This window comes from Eschscholzia californica, unplaced genomic scaffold (assembly GCF_041429995.1).
Source record: "Eschscholzia californica isolate CP2 unplaced genomic scaffold, dmEscCali1.0.p SCAF_4, whole genome shotgun sequence".
Taxonomy (NCBI): domain Eukaryota; kingdom Viridiplantae; phylum Streptophyta; class Magnoliopsida; order Ranunculales; family Papaveraceae; genus Eschscholzia; species Eschscholzia californica.
In genome coordinates this window covers 36,236,260-36,240,692 of record NW_028238461.1, presented here as the reverse complement: position 1 = coordinate 36,240,692, position 4,433 = coordinate 36,236,260, and the positions used below count along the sequence as shown (strand labels likewise).

Sequence of the window (4,433 nt, the reverse complement as noted above, 5' to 3'; positions counted from 1 at the left end):
CTATAAGGGGGGAAGATTGTAACATCCCATGTTTTTAAGGTTAGTTGAGGGACTATTCGACAATTGGGTCAAGTCAAAAGAGGGGCCAAATCAGCAAAGAGGACAATTTAGAGACTATTTTTGCGAACAGGCCAAAACCAGGGACCAAACTGTAAATTCGAGAGATTTAATTGAAGAAACAAAAATCTGATTTTATTTTATCTTGTTCGACCGAGTGAGTTAGGGTTTCACTTTGGGTTCAAATCATTCGATCAAGAAAAGGCAATTTTGGATCAAATTCATAAAGGGAATTTGATATATTTGAAAATTATAGGTTATTGATGGCTTATCTCTTGATTTTAGTTAAATTCTTGGAAGAAATTTCGTTTTCTCTCTCTAATATGGTTGAAGAGAGTTTTAATGGAGTTGTTTTCTTTTACTTGAGGAAACAGGTGAATTAGGGAAGGATTTAGCTAAGATTGATGAAAGAGAGACCATCACAACTCAAATTCATCCCAATCAAGGTAAGAAAACAATGAATTAGATGTTTTGATGTCAAAATTCTTAATTCTAGGGTTTAAGGTTTATGAAATTTGAGGATTTTGATGATTCATGTTGTTTTAGGGTTTATATGATTGGGAATTGATTAATTTTAGTATATGACCAACTTTAGAGAGATTATTTGATATAATTTGTCGATCGATCGATCGATTGCCAACTCGAGGGACTGAATTTAGTCTACTGTCCGAGCCTTTCTGGGTTTTATATGTTACTTGGACGAACTTTCCCGAAACACGAGAGTCGTAGCTTAGGATCTCAGATTTCCAGAAAGGTATGGTACAAGTCTTTTCGATAATGGACGAAGGAGTTATGGCTGTTTTACCGAGCAACGCGCAGTTTACCAAACATGAAAGGTGCTTACTGTTTTTAGTGGTTATCTAATCATAGTTGTTTCAAATGTTATTTGAGTCTTCTCCATTATTGTAGCTTGTCTCGATACGATTCCATAAAGGTATAGTACGAATAATTCGGAGTTCGGATGAGAGAGATATGAGCGTTTTAACATGCAGCGTACGATCAGTGAAACTGATGCACTGCTGCATATGTTTTGTATTTTTCAGAGAGGTTCTAATTTGAATTAGGATAAACCACCTTATAGTAAAACATTATAAAGGATATAAGCTTTCCAGCGACTTGAGAATGGATTGAAACCGATCAACGATAAGAGAGTTGTGATTGTTATAGTGTGTAATGCGCTGTTAGGGATATCTATGGTGTTGTTGTGTATGTGTGGTAACTTTCGAGGATGTCTCTCTCTCGGGTTTTGGGGTACATATTTAATAACCAAATCCTGAGGATATGAGTACCTTTAAAATGGTGTATGATTGACCCTAAATGGACATGGCTATGAAGTTAGAAGATCGATCGAGATTTGGTTATACTTGAAGTCTTCCAGAGTTCGCGAATTTAAGTATATGTTTTAAGTTTTCTTTACGTTATTGCTTTGTTGTGCGAAGGTTCTTAGTATAAGAACCTAATGTTTTTATTCGGTGTTTTTGGTTATTCTTCCTTATCCCAGAGTATGCGAATGAGGAGGAATAAGGTCGTTTGGTAGGCGGGAGGTCTTTGGTGATGCAAGGACTGAGGTAGGGATTCTGAATCCTTTATCCAGCATGGTTTTATAGATAACGAATATACTAGATTATATAGTTATATATGCGCCATTATAACTAGAGTTTAGGTAGCATGAAACTCGATTTATGTGATGAACTGAAATATGCTTGAAATGTTTTCGTGCGATATGAGAAATGTTTTCGAACTGATTTACGATGATTGTGAACTACTGGGGATTTTCTTGTATGTACCCGACTGCAGATTTTGTCAACCTACGGGCATGTAGCCATTGAGGGTAGGATGACATGTGGACACGGGTGTGATCCGTGTGAGACCGGTGAGGTGGGCGACACTAGTCATGAGACCTGTGGGAGTAGAGTGCTTCACTTGCTGGCCATTGGTGCTCGTGCCTCCAGCTCGAGGCTCAGGGCCGTACACCCTGACCGCTCGCCTGGGAGGTGACATTGATTGGGAATCCCTCTGCTTTGTGGCGATATGACTCTTGGTTGTTCCACTTCCGTGTTTGATAAGATAATGGATCGAATATGAATATTGGTTTTGATAGATGAATGAAGCTGATTTTAAAAGATCGCATTAGATGCATGACAGGGTACCGAAGAGAATGAGGTTCAGGTCCTTCCATGGTAATTGGGGGACGGCTCTCTTATTCGAACTCGGTGATCAGAAAAACGTATTTAGATACTTAAGGTATATATGTATCATGAGGTAAACTCTTCAATGATTGCGGAGCCCCTTAGTGGAGAGAGAGGCTTACCGGCTCGGGGTAAGTTTCTTTCTCGAGGAGACGTAGTGCATTAGCTAGTGCCTAAATGGGCTGGTACTATATAACGCACTTTAGGTTCTCCTGAGGAACTCTCCTCTTATTGGGAGCGCACCATGGGTGGGCAGCTAATCACTGCTATTGCTTGCTAGATTAAGGAAAATGGTTTTGTATATAGTATATATGGGAACTGGTTTGATAACTCGTTTTGTCATGATGTTTACGACTTATTAAATGAACTTTTGAAAACGTGATGGGTTTTGGATTAGTCTTCTACCAGAATAACTCGTGTCAGTGAGTATTCTGACCCCCTACCAATTGTTAGTGTGCAGGTGCTTTGTCGTAGCCTCGAGGCAGAGTTGTATTCCAGCCGGATTAGTCTTCTACCAGTTGTTAGTCTTCTACTAGAATAACTCGTGTCAGTGAGTATTTTAAAGTTATGTATTTATTGCAGAAACCAAACTTTAATATGTATATATATAACACTTAGAGTTGTTTATAAGTTGTATCGTTGTGTAAGAGGCTTTTATATTTTTGTTATGTGGTTCGGGTTTCGACCCGAAACTGAGTTGAGTTTGTTAGCTTCTGCTTTATAGTTTATTCTTGGATATGCAAGTGTATGGTTTGCATGACAGGTTTTACAGGTGCAACCGGTTCGATTTACAGAGGAGACTTTGCCGGATTTTTGTCTCGTCTGTGAGTTGTCGGGGCGTGGTCGTGTCTATTTTTGGACACGGGGCGTCACAGTCAAGGCCGAGAGCGTGGGTCGTGTCTAGCACGATATGCCCGAGACCAAATGCGTTTTGGTATAGCCCAAACGCATCCTAGTCGCGGCCCGGGCTTAGGACGCGTCTTGGCCCTAGGCCAAGACACTAGCCGAGGCCCAGTCGCTAGCCTAAGGCCGAGCCTTATGGGATGTCTCGGATCAAGTCCGAGACACCCTAGGTCGTCCCAGACGCATCCTAGATACGTCTGGCCCTTGGACGAAGCTTTTAGGTCATCTCGGTCCTAGACCGAGATGCCTAGAGCACCCAGACGAATCCTTATGCGTCTGGTGGAACCTTCCAAGCGTCTCGGACTCGACTCGGATTACTAGAGGCAAACTAGACGCGTCCCGCGCTTGGAGCTTATGGACGTGTGTTATCGTCTCGGACCAAGTTCGAGACGCGTCCCGACAAGTTTTAGCAACTTCTAAAGTTGCGTCTCCTTGCAACTTCCAATTTCTTTTTTCTTCCAAAGCTGCTGCCCCAATTTTTACTAACTTCTAAAAAAACCCAAAATTTGATTTCAAACGATTTCTAAAATCAAAGAAACTCAATTCTTTTGAAAACACTTTCCAATATCGAAATCAATCGAAATCAAATCTTTTGAAATCTTTTCAATCATTAGCTTTGAAAACGAATTTGAAAACGTTTAAATCACATTCAAAATCATTCAAAGTGAAGCCTAAAGCAATTTTAGATGTAACTATCTATCTAATCAATCATGGATTAGTCTGAAACTTAGCAAAAAATAGCTATGTGAAAGAGGCCTGACGCCACTGTTGGGTTATGGTGTCACCTAGGGTTACTAACGGAATCTCAGACATTAGTTCCGCTATAATGTCTAACACTAGTATGTCCCAGGATCTCATGCATAAGCTAATAAATATAACTAAGTTAACTAGTTTGATGATTATCTTAATCGCTAGTTTCCCCTCGAACCTTTTCAATCGAATGCGAAGATCAAGAGTTTTCAATTGTTTCTCCTCTACTCAAGACACCTGAATGATCAACTTGATCTCCTATCTTGTTGCTAGCTAGAACACCAATGGTGGTTTGATTAGAAGAACACTTCTTCTTTAAGATAGATAGTTGGGAATAATATCTCTTTCTTTCTCTACTTGATGTTGTAGAGAAGAAAGCTTCTTGAGAAGTCTCCCACACCTTATTCAAGTGCCTAAGAGGCATGATATAGAATCCTTGTTAGATTCCAACCCAAATTAGGTTTCCTGAAAGTCCCTTTTGAATAAGATTAAGGAAATAGTCGAAAATAGAAAGTAGTTTCTGCTTTCGCTTTT

At 39.9% G+C, this 4,433-nt stretch overlaps 1 long non-coding RNA gene across 2 annotated transcripts; it reads left to right on the top strand.

Annotated features, from left to right (window-relative positions):
• Positions 1–204: 204 nt before the first annotated feature.
• Positions 205–2,989, top strand: LOC147544378 (uncharacterized). Of its 2 annotated transcripts, none has more exons than XR_015239645.1 (4): positions 205–313; positions 432–503; positions 1,559–1,625; positions 2,700–2,989. It is a non-coding gene; the product is annotated as an uncharacterized LOC147544378 (long non-coding RNA). The 2 variants fall into 2 exon arrangements; XR_015239646.1 differs by having other exon boundaries at positions 210–313; positions 2,707–2,989.
• Positions 2,990–4,433: the final 1,444 nt, after the last annotated feature.